Source organism: Ptychodera flava (assembly GCF_041260155.1).
Source record: "Ptychodera flava strain L36383 chromosome 23 unlocalized genomic scaffold, AS_Pfla_20210202 Scaffold_24__1_contigs__length_23054250_pilon, whole genome shotgun sequence".
NCBI lineage: Eukaryota > Metazoa > Hemichordata > Enteropneusta > Ptychoderidae > Ptychodera > Ptychodera flava.
Window position 1 is genome coordinate 2732110 of NW_027248278.1, and position 15981 is coordinate 2748090.

The window sequence follows — 15981 nt, forward strand, 5'->3', positions numbered from 1 at the left end:
GGTATATTGACAACGACTGCACACAATTTGATGAGATTCGCTACAAATGTTGATCACTCCAAGATATATCAGCTTTGAAAGATATTAAGGGGTGACATGAAAGATAATTACTAATTTGCATGTTTAATGAAATTTCCTAATTAGGAGTATACATCTGGATTTACTCGATCAAAATTGACGAAACTTGGTATGCATATTGAAGATACTATGATTTGAAAAGTCATTAAGCATTTTACTTCATCCAAATCCTAATTTGCATATTTAATGACCTTTTGAAATTAAGGCTATATATTTGAAGTTACATGACCAAAATTGATGAAACTTGCTTTGTACATTAAAGATACTATGATAGAATATTATTAAATGTCACTAAGCATTTTACATCAGCCAATTCCTAATTTGCATATTTTATGAACTTTCCTAATTAGGGGTATTTATCTGAACTGACGAGACCAAAGTTGATGAAACTGGCTATGTACATTAAAGATACTATGATAGAACATAATTGAAAGTCATTGAGCATTTGAAGTTTAGCCAATTCCGTATTTGCATATTTAATGAACTTTCAATATCAGGGATATTTATCTGTATTGACAAGACCAAAGTTGACGAAACTTGCTATGTACATTAAAGATACTATGATAAGACATTATTGAAAGTCATTAAGCATTTTTACTTCATGCAGCTCCTAATTTGCATATTTAATGAATTTTTGAAATTAAGGATATATATTTGAATTTACATGACCAAAATTGATGAAACTTGCTATGTACATTACAGATACTATTATGTAGGCTAACTTTGTTGAAAGGCGTTAAGCATTTTTGCTTCAGCCAATTCCTAATTTGTGTATTTAATGAACTTTCCTAATTAGGGATATATACTTGGATTTATTTGATCAAAATTGGCATAACATGCTTGTACATTGATGATTATACCAGGTTATATCAATATTGGAAGTCATTTTGCATTTAAGTTTTCATGTCAGCTAGTTTATAGTTTGCATATCTAATGAGCTTTCAAAATTTAGAATATATAGTTTGGAGGACTTGACCAAAGACAATTACAATTGCTATATAAAGTGGTGATACAATGACACCAGTCAAAGAAATTAATATTTTTTTCAGCTAATTACATATTTGAATACTTAATGACCTATAGAGTTAATCTGTGGTGAATTATGTTCATTATGTTGATCATAATACTTTCAATGAAGTTGCAAACATGTGGCAAAGGTTCAAATTTACACATAACTGCAATATATAATGAAACATGTGAGCATTTACAGTTCATATCTGGTTGTAATTTGGGTGATATGTTTAGAAATACTGCTGCAAGACACTTAGCAGTGTCAAGTTAATTAATTGCTAATTTGCATAATTTTTTAAGAACTCTTAATTAGTGTGCTTTGTCTAGAAATACTGTATTAAATTTGATGAATCTTGGTACAGATGTTGATATCTCAACACTCAACAGTGATACTGTGTGAAGACATTAAGAAGTATCATGTCAATTAATTGCTAATTTGCACATTTGATGAACTTTCATAAATAGGCTGATATGTCCAGAAATGCTGCATCAAATATGGTGAAACGTGGAACAGATGTTGATTTTCTAGTAGTGAAATGGCCAATCTGATTAAAATAATCGCAATCATACCAATCCATAATCCGATAACACTAGGTCAGAATTCGTAATACAATTGTTGTAAACATAGACAACAAAACAGGACAGAACAGACAGTAAATAAACGGTACTGTACACAAACAAAGTCAAAATTCATGAAAGAAAGATACCGGTATATGGACCTCTGGTCAAAAGACCAAGAAGTGATGTCAGATGTTTCCAAAATAGTAAGCACATCCTGCCCCACATGTGGCACCCGCCATATATCAATCTGTAAGTCAAATAGGTAGTGGTCACCAACTGAGGCCCAGTTTTTTTTAATTTTTTTTAGCTCACATTTGGTTATACCAATGTGAGTTTATCGTATAAGCTGAAGTCAATGGCGTCTGTATGTATGTATGTATGTATGTATGTATGTATGTATGTATGTATGTATGTACCGGTATGTATGTATGTATATATACGTACAGTATGTCCGTCAACATCAAAAACACGCAAACCGCTGCACATTTCAGCTTGGTATTTGGTGTGCGGATGCATCTTGGGCTATAAATGGGATTTTATTCAAATGAAGTCTGCATTGCCAAAATTATGCAAATGAGCTTACAAAATGTGAAAATGGTCAAGAATTAATATCTCGAGAACCGCTGTTTTGATTGCTTTGAAAATTAGTGTGCAAGTACCTTAGGTGAACCTTATACAGTTTTATGAATATTGTGAAGATATCCTGAATTTTGTATTTCTACTGAATTTTTTGGTGATTTTTCTCATTTTCAGTAAAAATTCTTCTTCTCTGAAACTGCCTGCCCAATTGCTCTCAAATTTAGGTTAGATCTTTGCGAGGGTGTTACGCTTCTAATTTGTTGAAATTATGACAAAATTGGGAAAATTACTATTTTTGAGCAATTTTTAGCTCACATGTGTAAACACGTGGGCTATTGTCATAGCGATGTCTGTCTGTCTGTCCGTGTGGTGTGTGTGTGTGTGTTAGTGTGTGTGTGTGTGTGTGTCTGTCTGTCTGTCTGTTTACACGATAACTCAAAAACGCCTGAACGGATTCAAGTCAGATTTGGTACACAGGTACCATATGCTACTTGCAAGAACTGATTAGATTTTGGTTAGTGTGGCTTGCATATTAATGAAGTTATGCAATATCGTTTTTTTCCCGTACAATGGTTTCCCTATGGAGAAGGTAATGACAGTGTAGACATATATCAAGAAATACTGCACAAAATTTCATGAAACTTTTCACAGATGACAATCTCAGAACATTATGATGATACTGTGAGTGTCATATCAATTGCCTTCTCATTTGCATATTTAATGAACTTTTGTTATTATGAGATAACTCTGAAATTCCTGCACCAAACTTGATGATACTTGCAACATTTATTGATCTGATATATATCTCATTATACTTAGAAGCATTGGACAGTGTCAAGTTAATAAATAGGTCATTTGCATACTTATAGGTTTGGTCATGTCCGTGCGTGCGTCCGTGCGTCCGTCCGTTCACGCAGATATCTCAGAGATGCCCAGGTCAATTTCTTTCAAACTTTGCACAAGGATAGTACCCTACCCCATACAGATGCACGTCGATTTGTTTCACAATGCGATCAAATTTGGTCGTGTTAGAGGACTTTTTAGTTTTCACCTCCATAGACTCCCATGTATAAGGCCGTCTCCATAGACTCCCATGTATAAGGCAGTCCATAGACTCCCATGTATAAGGCAGTCCATAGACTCCCATGTATAAGGCCGAGAAAAATAAAAAATTAGTTTCTCATCGTATTCATATTGGAAAAAGGATGCAGTGACACAGTTTTTAGTCCCAACGGATGAAGTCCAGGGGGCTTATAGATTGGGTCATGTCCGTCCATGAGTCCATCCGTGAGTCCATCCTTTCACGCAGATATCTCAGATATTTTGACAAAATGTCACGTGACCTTGGTGACCTTGGTGACCTCAAATATATATATATGTCCATAACTCGGTAACCACAAGTGCTACACCCTTCGTATATGGTATGATGGGACAGCTTATGACGCCACATATTGTACCTCATTAATTATGCACATATCTAATTTTGAGCAAGCCAATAGAGCTAGAGGTCTGTTTTTTGGTATATAGGGATAACTTAGCAATACTATTTTTTTTCAAAATGTCACGTGACCTCGGTGACCTTTGACCTCAAATATACATATTTGTCCATAACTCAGTATCCACAAGCGCTACACCCTTCATGTATGGTATGGTGGCACAGCTTATGACGCCACATATTGTACCTCATTAATTATGCACATATCTAATTTTGAGCAAGCCAATAGAGCTAGAGGTCTGATTTTTGGTATATAGGGATAACTTAGCAATAAAATTTTTTTGACAAAATGTCACGTGACCTCAATGACCTTTGACCTCAAATATACATATTTGTCCATAACCCAGGAACCACAAGTGATACACCCTTCATATATGGTATGATGGGAGACCTTATGATGCTTCATACTATACCTCATTAATTATGCATATATCTAATTCTGAGCAAACCCATAGAGCTGGATGTCTGTCATACATATGCACATAGATTTGTTCTGTGATACGATCCAATAAGGCCGCCATGTGGCCATTTTATTATGATTTTTTCATGTCCTGAACTACAGCTCAGACATTCAAAAGTATTTTTATCACAGACCTAATGAAGAGGACTCTATCCTCTCTGAGGACCTGTAATCAAAGTACCCATTAACAAGTGGGGACTGTGTCATCAACGATGCTTGTTTATGAAGTTTTGTAATTAGTCATATAACTTCGATATAACTTCACCAAATGTGATGAAATCTGCTGCAGATACTGATCCGACTGATATCTAACTGTAGTGTAAAGCATTTAGTAGTGTGAAATTAATTAAGGGTTCATTTGCATATTTAATGAACTTTGTAATTAGGTATATAACTCTGAAATTACAGCACCCAAGTCTTTGAAATTGGGTACAGATATTGTTTTGATAAATATCTAATTGTACTGAGAAGCATTTGGCAGTGTCAAGTTAACGAATAGGTCATTTGCATATTTTATGAAGTTTGTAATTAGTGGTATAACTCCAAAATAACTGCACCAAATGTTATGGAATCTGCTGCAGATACTGATCCGACAGATGTCTAATTGTGGTGTAGAGCATTTACTTTTGTGAAGTTAATTAAGGGTTTATTTGCATATTTAATGAACTTTGTAATTAGTGATATTACTCCAAAATTACAGCGTTAAATTTGATGAAACTTGCTACAGATGTTGATCTGATAAATATCGAATTGTACTGAGAAGCATTGAACAGTGTCAAGTTAATAATTAGCTAATTTGCATATTTCATGAAGTTTTATAAGTAGTCATATAACTCCGAAATAACTGCATCAAATGTGATGAAAACTGCTGCATATAATGATCTGACAGATATCTAACTGTGTTGTAAAGCATTTATATTTAATAAAGTTTGTAATTTGGTAACTCTTAAATTACGCCACCAAATTTTGTGAAACGTGCTACAGATATTGATTTGATAAATATTTAATTGTGCTATGAATCATTGAACAGTGTCAAGTTAATATAGGGATTATTTGCATATTTAATGAACTTTGTAATTAGTGACATTACTCTAAAATTACTGCATTAAATTAAATAAAACGTGCTACAAATGTTGATCTGATGGATATCTAATTGTCCCATGAAGCATTGAGCAGTGTCAAGTTAATAAACAGCTCATTTGCATATTAAATATAGTTTTGTAATTAGTGATTAAAATCTGAGAGTACTGTGCGATGTTGAAAAAAACCTGCTTCATTTAGTGATAACATATATCTTATTGTTCCGTGAAGCGTACTACTATTAATGAACCTGTTGTAAAACACGTGAGCATATTCAGTTCATATCTGGTGTTATTTTTGGTCAAAAAATCTTAAACAGTATTTTCTTCTTAAAACCCCTGGACAGACAGCTTTTGTATTTGGTACACAGGCGTACAGAGATGACAATAGTTAGATATGTGGAAATTGTCCTGAAATATAAAAATTTGTATTTTTAAGACAATATTGTCTTTTTTGGTCAAAAAAACTTGATCTCAAAATTACTTGTTTGATAGCTTTGTAATTTGGTACAAAGTCCCGAGGGATGTTATTAGATAAATTTTCTGCTCAAAGTGTTGGGAAACCCCCAAATTTGTATATTTTAGGTAACTTTCTCAGTTTGTAACCTTAAATGACCTACACCAAACCAGGATATGTTGTGAGACAGTTTTGAAGCTGTGAACATAATTTTGTCATATTTGATATCAATTAGTAGGAAAATTTGATCCAGAAAACAAAGCTGAGGTGAATTTTTTCATTGCGGACCAATTTTTGCAACTTTTCTATGTAAGACATACAAGAACTGATGAGAAATTTGGATCCGGGATAATTCCAGATGTTGTAATCACCATCCAAGTGGAAGACATTTCAGGATCTGTAACTAACTTAAGTGCTGTTTACATCAGAATGATAACACTCATGGGATTAATTAAAAAATCCCCAAGGTTGTAAATATATTTCCTGTCATCTGGCGTTATGTAATACCAAGGGATGGAACATTTGATATTCAGGAGGGGGTAGGGTCTAGAAGATTGATGAGGTAGCATTACTTTTTTACCAGATCCCTTGTACATTTTTTACCCACTCCCACCTTTTCTTTTTATCAAACCTTCTCTGTCTATTTTTGTTGTTGACATTTGCTTATGTATTTAGGATCTGCTTGTCCCATTGCTATAGAAGTTGATATGCATGTTCCTAAAGATGACCTCCAGTACCTAAGTTGGAGACCTTATTTGCTTTTGTCATTCTTGTTTTTCCTGGTTTAAATATTTCTTGAATGGACCAATTCAAACCGAATGTGAGCACACCGTCCTTGACGGTATTTTTTCATAGGGGTCGCGCCTCAGCAGCACCCACTGTTATCTGGCTAGTCCACCAGTTTTTAGCTACTGTAGACTATAGTCTATAGAAGCTATTGGGATGGGTATTGTAATAAAGGGAAAGTGGCTTCACACATCACTCGTCTCATCTTGTATGTGCTTTGGTGTGTTTAGTGTCTGAAATGTTTTGGCTGTTAGTTTGAAAATTAACAAACGAAAGGTTAATTTTAAAATAAGCCATGGCGAGACGTGGGCGTAGTCAGATGTGTCTTTGACAACCTTGACTCTTTTTTTTATCCCCACGTTTCGAAACCAGAGCGGTCTCTTCCTCAGTCGCCTAAGATATATGTATATCTTTTTTGTTTTATGTCACGTCGATATTGTTGATCTCCTGTTCTAGCAATGAAGCCAGAATATTTATGTTTGGATCGTCATGTGTTCGTTCGTTCATTGACTTGTTCTAATACAAAAATGCCGTGGACTTTGGCCTGTATCAGTATATCGCTAATGCTTGGATTTCTTTTGAATGCGATGATCGGTTGTTGTGGAAATATTTCATTCAGGCTTAGTGTTTCGCCCTTGTCTATGTGTTCCCAGTTTTCGCACATTGCTGCTTTTTATAGCTTGTGTTCTTATATATATTGTTGCTATAGTTTTCGTTGTGAAGACTAGTGTTTTTTTGTTTCTTCGTTTGTTCTCTTGTGTTCTAGTTGCGTAATTCGTGCGGCGAACTGTGCTTGCGATGTGACTGGACATTTCCTGTTGTTTTAGCCACGTTAGATTAATCTTGCCTAAAGTGTATTGACCTTTGAAAAAAAGTCATTTGTGAGTTGCAAGTTCTGACATATCTTTGTGTTTCGCCTTTGATCAGGCTTTTAAAGTGTAGATTTCAGGTGGCCTGATGTTTTATGTAAGAATTCAAATCTGTCGATTTGTGTTCTTAGTTGTATGTGACTCTAACTTGCTGGAAAGCAAGCTGTCACAACGCTCTACAAAAGTGTGTTTCATATTTTTTATATCTTGCTTAGTTTTTATTTGAGCACAATTTTAAAGAAATCAACTAGGGTTAAATTCACCGCTCTGGACATTTTTCAGGCATAAAAATTGTTTAAGAAGGTTTAAAAAAATTCTGAGACACACTTTGGAAGATTCCTAGGACAGCTTACACTCATACAAATATCAGCCACATATCACAAAGCATTGTAACAAAACATAGGGAAAACTGATTTTTGAAAGGTTATGCAAATTACATGTCACATGATAGTTATGTAAACAATGGTGACACTGTGGTGACCAAAATGTTCCCCTATATCTAGGCTTTTGGAAAACATAATTTACAGGGGTTCTGAGCTTATTACCACTAGAGAATTGTTGGCTTAAAAGGTCAATTTCTTGTCTTGAAACCTTAACACCCCCCCCCCCCCCCCCCCCCCCCCCCCCCCCCCCCCCGTCTCAAGAAATTATGGTTTATTCCTTACACTTGGAGGGAGGACAAGGTATGGCAAATTATGACAGCTATGGTAATGTTTCTCGGTTGTTTGATGGATGTCAATATTTAAGTGCAATGTCATCTGGACAACGTAAAATGAGTGAGTCAAAGCAACATTTAATTTCAGAAAAAGAAGTAATAGTAGGAGATGACTTGATTGAACGTCTTACTGCAGGGGAAAGGTCACATGTTTCAACCTGGGACTATTGGCCACCTAAGGTCATTAAAGTCTACATGTATTGGGACTTTTGGGAATTCGAATAGCGCAAGCTTGCAAATTTTTACGAGTCACTGATCTGGATCGACAGGTCACTTTAACCTCTCGACCAGAAGTCATTTTAGTCCATTGTCCACGTGATGCTACCGTCTCTGTCGTACAGAAGAGTGCATCCCATTGAACGAACACCGCGTGTAGCCTTAATAGGGTCGTTTGACAGAGATTGGGAGAAATCCGCGATCTGCGCAAATGAAATATTTCAAGTTTCAGTACCGCAAACTATTATGCAAACGTGTTTCCATTGTTTTCTCGAATTTACTTTGCATATTGTTCGCTTTGCTACACATTTGGTTCGCTGCCAGCGAAACTCTCTTTATCATGTTCACTGCATGAAATCCGGTCCCTTGATACTACCGGGACAAAATCCACGTTTATCAGAAATGGCCAAAAGGCTGATTCTTGACTTTCCACTTCATCGATAGTTGGCGCAAAGCTAATTCACATTTATAAGAGCTGAAGTAGTAAAGCACTATGGGAATTTATTTCTTTGGAGAAGTTTGTACATGGGCATGCACGCATATGGTGAAAAACTGACAATATTACAGTGTGATGGTGAGAAAATTATATGTGGAAACGGCTGATGAATATGCTAGATGAAATGGCACGGCTTCAAGTCTTGACGTTCGAAGATCGCAACGATATGCACCAATTCTGTGTTCATGATTCTAATTTCTCGATGAATTATCTAATGTTAGTCGACTTCACGAGAGAATTTGGTGTTCGAGGACGATTTGGGGTTGGGGGGAAATCCTCGTCAATTTTACAATCCTACGCAAATGTGCGTGCGTTAAAACTATCTTATTCTACCAAGTGAGGTCACTATTCAGAAACACGGTAGATAAGGGGCTTTGATTTTGTTTCAGGTTTACACCATGGAAAAATTCGTATTTACTGAGACGAATACTTCAAAGCACAGTCACAACATCACACTTAAATCATCTGTAAGACTCCATCAACTGCTATGCATTTAAGTTCTTGCTTGAGCTACTCCCAAATTGCGTCAAATGCACGTTTTTGCACTAACTTTACCAGTAAATGTGTACATGTCCCTTGTCTTATTCACGACCAAATTTTGTTCCGGACTATAATTTACTTGATACCATCACCACCACCACCACCAACAACAACAACAACAAAAACAACAACAGCAACAACAAAGGTGCATATAGTACGCAATGCGTTGCGTTTGTATAAGGCTGGTAGATTGCATTTCAACTTACTATTACCATGCGGAGTCGAATAAAACAGACCTGTTTTCTGAAACAAATGTTATGGAAATATTATCAAAAGTTGCAGCTATTGCCCCACAACAAACGCTCCCCTTAAACCTGATGTCAATATACAGATGATACTTGGTTTGCGATTTCATTTGCCGGAGAAGACATTTTTCATGATTCTTCTACAGAAATGCAATGTATCTTGCGCCCGAGTTGTTTCCATGGCACAAGCGGCAAAGCAGGGCATTTGTGACAATTATGTACTGCGAAACAGCTCAAGGGCATATCTGATATCCCATCTGATTTCAATAATCTGGATGTTTCTTTGTGCATGGAGAGTTTACCTGCGCAATTGATGTGCACTTGGTCGGTATTAGCTCACCTTTATGATACTGCTACCTGTTATTTATCCAAAAACAAACAAACAAACAAACAAATAAGTATCAAGTGGCATAGCAAACTGACTGGAACTTCCAAGAAAACGCGATTAACACGTAAGGGGCTAATCATGATGTCTGTTGGTTGCAAAACACAGAACCAGTATCAAGTATGGTGAACATCTGCATTTCTGTCGTTTGCTTGAGCATCTTTTTTCCATTTCTCCAACTCCTCATTAAATACATGACAACAATATGTGCAGAGAGAGAGAGAGAGAGAGAGAGAGAGAAACCATCAGTTCAATAATAGCCTTGAACTTGAAGAGCGTACCTGTGGAAAATGAAACGATCTCAATGTCCCAAGGTAAGGCGATGCTGTTCTATGAACGTCTTTCGCTTCATCACTAGATTTGTTAAGTTTGATTAATTTAATTGCTAGCGCTGTTTTATTTATACTATACTTTCGTTATTTTTGCTCCATGTTTTTATAAAGTTCCATATTTCTCCAACTCCCTGACATACGGTGAAATAACAAGTGCTAGCCTAGCCAACATGATGCATATTGTACGGTATGTACATGTATATGTTATCGTTGACGAGTGAATTCTTGTCTGGATTAAAAATTCCATTGTAAACAATAACAAGGGAATACCACATTTGTGCAGGCTATTAAATTGAGTATTTCGACACGATTTTTGGAGAACGACCGAGGGGCATTTTTTGCAAACAGAACGAACAATACTGGAAAAGGCATCAAAAAGTCACACCAGTTGATATTGCCTGGTTGTGGAGTTTTATTGTGAAAAATATCCGATAGTCATATCGTCCTTGCCCCTTTTAAAGTTTAGCATATCAGTATTATCACTGAAATTAAAGCCGACCATCATATGCAAGTTATGAAATTTGCCTTTTGACACATTTAGTTGACAGAAATTTATGGTAGTTATACATGCAACATCAACAAAAATGATAATTCTAGCTTCAATACAAATATTTGAAATAGGGTATCGGACACGGTCTCCCATTAGCCAACATAACCCCTACTGTCAGAACAAACATAACGCTGTGTTTTCAATTTTGGCCATCGCGGCAAATGACATTCGACCTAGCGGCATTTGGGCAAAGAAACAGACATGAGACAGACAGATGCCAGGGCCGTCAAGGACAGGTATACGGTTAAAGCGATAAAGGCGAAGAGTATTTACATGGCATTTTTACCTGATTTTAGAAGCACGAATAAATATGGTAAACTATTATTTGTAGGCACAATCCTCTGCGCAGACTGATGAACTAGTGAACTCAAAATCGTCTGCTGTAGAGCGCATGATTTTGAAAAGAAATAACAATTGCACCAAGGAAGCACTATAGCCATGATGCCACGGTGACATATGGGGTCGTAACCACAGAGTCATCGGTTGTAAATTAAAATGTGCTGCACTTTGCCCTTTGAGCGCCAAAGTCAATTTTTGTCACCCTTATAAAAATGTACCTAAGTTAATTTTTGTCAGATTTTTGCCAAAATTTTTGATAAAAAACTGTGGCCAATGAAATTTTTTCTTCATTTGATACAAAATTATTGGAAAATTACAGGAAAGTTCATAAAAATTGGTACAATGTTGTACTGAAATTTTGGTGGGGAAAAATACTGTGGGTTAATGCATATTAAGGTAAAATGCGTCTCGGTGACACATATTCGGACTCTGACTTTTACAATTCGCTACTGATTTACCATTGTGGGGAGTTCATTTTAAAGCTCTTGGTGTAAGAAAACTTTTCACTAGCTTAGTTTTTCGAAAATCAAACATTTTATTTTTCTCCAATCATGGAGGTAGCAGAGAAGGAGTCACAACTGAGATAATTACGTTTATTACTATTGTGCACCATTGGTTTAATCCATTTATGTCCATTGTTTAACACCCCTTTCCCGCCATCTGCATTGCCAACGGTACCTTCGCAACCAAACCGAGTGAAATTAGCCTGGCTTTGCTAATGCGACTCAGTTTCTCCACAATGTCATAACACATGCGCAAAGACTGTATTTGCGTAGCTTGGGTCAAGTGCATCATGATTGTGAAAGAACCGAGACGTGCCGTCCACGAAAAGTGAAGTTACAAGGAATTTAAATTTTTCATTCTCAAAATCTTGGTAATTTTAACGCCGTTTTTTATATACTTTACATTCGATCGCAGGAACCTTTCCTTGTTAGAATGGAAGTTCTGATCACAAACTTTTCAATCATGTACTGAGTATGGTGCAGCGGATTGCAGCACTGCCGTGAGCGTGAGTTAAATTTGTAGCGTTTCCCGGGTGTTTATGACGCGACGCCATAGGCGACACTTTGTTTCAATGCATAGTAAGTGTTGTTTTTATATCGCGACCATTCATTAAAGTCATGGACGTAGCAGTTAAAAGCTATGCTTTCTTATTTAACCTTATCATTAATGCCAGAACAACATGATAAAACACGGCAAGAATCAAGAACTTGATTTGTAAAAAGTTGGTGTGTTAACAATGCTGCTCTACGATGTAGGCTATGGCATTTTTTTGTGATCGCAAGCTATCATCAACTCAGTCTCCGCGCCTTTGCAGATACAAAAGCTCCCTTCCTCAATTATCTGTTCCTCGACCTCTTTAATATCGTGTACATCAAAATCAGTGGAACGACTCTAACTTCCCGACGCGACGCTTGGACACATGATGCCATGTTTGAAGATCTGTCAACTGCCGAGGGACGGCCGAAACACCCGAACGAACCCGAACGTATTTAATGTTGTTTCCTAAATCCGAGAAAACGCGTTCGCAAGTCCCGTTGGTGCTAATGGAGTAGTTGTGTAAGGCAAACAGCGGCAAAACACATCGTCCCTCTGATCTCCGCCTAGTTGTGACTCCGTCTCTGCTACCTCCATGCTCCAATTAATTAACACAGGGATGGCGGCCATTTTGAATTTCCAAGATTGGTAAATTTTGGGTATTTTGTTTTAATATCTATTACCAGAATTTGCACGGGCAACTGTGATTTTAATTCTTGAGTTTGGAAGAGAATGGTTGAAATATTCATTTAGGAAAGTTTGAGCAAAAGTTTAAGTCTTTCACTTTCGAGGCGCATACAACCTTATACATAGTTACAACAAATTTACGCTGAAAACAAGTCGTGATATCTTTGCTTGCCAAGGTCTCTTTTCTGGGCAGCTGGGTGCTCCCCGAAATGAGATAGTGGGAAATATCGGACCCGTGCGAGCGGACGATGAAGTCCTGATTTCGTGTGGAATCTACTCCATTCTTCACCATGGTTCACAGTGCTTCCCAAAGCAAATATTATTTCTATCTCCAGTTTCATAGTCAAGCGCACGATGCTAAACGGTGGACATGAAACCAACGCCTCTATACCAGATTAAGTTTTTTTAAACAGGAACTTACAGGACCGTGGGCGCACAATAGAGCAATTATTCATGACGCTCACAATTTACATACACTGGGCGGGATTTTTCGAAGTCACGTGTGGATGATTGTTAATGTAGAGGTAAACATTATCTGTTACCGATTAAGAGGGATGTAGAGCATTCAATTATCACCTTCTGTCTAAATGTAATAGAAACCTGAACAAGGGATTTGTCTCCACGGGTAATATACACTGAACGCGATCATTTTATGGCTGCAGTAAACCCCGTCCAACTTGAGGTCCCGGGCTTGAGGTCTGCCTAACTGCAGTCAGAGTGAACGTCGACTGAAACTTCGTTGTATACTACAGCATGATGACATCTTATGTATAACTAATTCAGTTGTTATAAGGAATGAATCAAAGGCAACATTTTCGCCTTCTATTTGAAAACAAACAGCGCTTGCAGCCACCGACAACTGCCGCAAATTCACAAACAATGGGACACAATGCCAACCATAACGAAGTGAAGCCTGACTGTCACTGGCAGGATTTTGACCACAGGGTGACGTAATTGAGGTGAAATGTACGTTGAGATAATGTAAACTTTGACTGCATACGATACGATAAGCCTACAGGAATTCGCTCCATGCATAAATTTTGTGACAAACAGAACTTAAAGTTTTCCATTGACATTGAAACTTAGACTTGGAATACTGTAAATCCAAGCGTTGATATTTCAATTTTGATGACACGTGGTGTAGTTCGCCGCGATCGCGCGAGTAAGCTTGTTCGGATACATCGCCGTCAAGAGTTGTCTATACTCGCGAATGACGCTTGTCTGTCCATTCAGTTTTTGCATTTTTCGTTTATCTGGTGACTTAAGTTTCGAAGCCTGATAACCTTTCGACACTGTTGAAAATGAAAAGACAGATGCGTATTTGCCCGCTTTTCGTCAATCACTAGTAACATTTGTCGACACGGATCGACTGGCTGTGACAGACGCAAATGACTAGAAAAGCAGTACTGCACTACTGAATTTCAACGATGTGCCGACAGTAACAATAGTGCTCGTGGTCTCAAATTTACGGTAACAGAAACCATTTGCAATTTACTTTTGGATTCAGGAAATAAAACACTAAAACTAAATTCAAAATAGAATGATGTCTAAAGGATTTTCTGGGGCAATATCGAAGAGGCAATTGACGATACGATCACTTTTAATATACTTGCCGAAAATGATATTTCGGTGTAGGCATGGAGGTGTCCATAGTGTAGGCTAGGCTAGCTGTGGAAACGCAGCTTTCCGTGGCGTGTGTCTATGCGGGTCATAAAAAGGTCAACCCCGCCATGGTGTAGGCATGACTCCGAGTATAGCCGTGGAGCTTCTATGGTATAGCCCTTCGTACGATGATTTTTGTTCTCGGAGTTCTACCGTATATACGGTCTCTCATCACAGACCTGCTGATAACCTAGGCCTTATGTCTTCGCTTTGGCCTCCATACCTCTGTGTTCGGAGGCACAAGCGTCAATTGGGTCTAGACTACCCTGCCGATCGCCGTTGACAAAACCGGCTACATGCGATTCAAATTTGGCTCGCGCACGAATAAGTACTTTTTTAACTACTTAGGCCGAAATCAACTCGATTCTGATCTATGCCTGCCCGGATAACTCAAACGCTCACAGACTGCAAAACTTTGCTCTTGTGACGTCCGAAACCCTTAGTTTAAAAGCTATGCATGGTCAAGGGCCCAGTGGCCGGCCAGTTTTGTTTCTGCAGTCTGTATGCGGTTATTTATTCTGGTGGGCATAGAGAGGAATCGAGTTGATTTCAGTCGAAAGTAGTTTATCGTGCGCGGTCCAAATTGGGACCGCATGCTAGCATGAGTACAGAAAGAAAGAGAAATTAGAAGGGGACCTTTTTGACTAGGACAAGAAAGAGTAAAACTTTTGATAATATAATCCATGCTTTCTGACAATTTAGGTCGAGAAAGTTCCACGACAGGTCAGACTACAATGACTATTTTTGCCATTTGTTTATACCCCCTACAGTGCCAAAATACTTCTAAAATTTATAATTGATCTGATGACATTCGGAGTCCCGTGTATTTACGAGTGTACCAAGTAGCATCTACTTCTTTATCTGCACACTACATGTGCACTGCCAAACATACTGAGAAGAGCAGGTTTGCAACACTTGTAATGTCAACCATGATTTGTGTTGTGAATGTGTGAAGCCGGAAAAGTTCAAGATGGCAGGACAAATCTCGAAATTACAGTATTTTTATTATAACAAATAAAATATATATACAAATTTACAACTCGGCCTGACATCAGGCCCAAGCTCTCTGTCACTGCAGCCTGCACTAATTTATATGACAAACAACGGACATTGTAGAGTAAATATTATTGTCACTTCATGAAATAAAACGTGAAGAACTGCATTTGAATTTCGACAAGAAACGGCTCAGCAATAGATTTTGTCCATCTTGCATTCCCATAAATTCTCTCACCATGTGTTGGTTTTCTTTTTCAAGATCTTTTTCGCTCGCAGTCTTCTCTGACACCTCGAGTCCCTCACCATTGACTCAGATGTAAAGGGGCGATCCACGTTTTCATTCTGCAAAGCGAAGCAAGTATAGAATATTAAAGTCTAACACAATCGCACATACATGGGGAAGCC

General features: G+C 37.5%; 1 protein-coding gene across 2 annotated transcripts in view; it reads left to right on the top strand.

Moving 5' to 3' along the window:
• Positions 1–15981, top strand: part of LOC139124777 (putative hydroxypyruvate isomerase) — a 315395-nt gene that overhangs the window by 238733 nt on the left and 60681 nt on the right. The gene's annotated exons all lie outside the window — the stretch shown is intronic.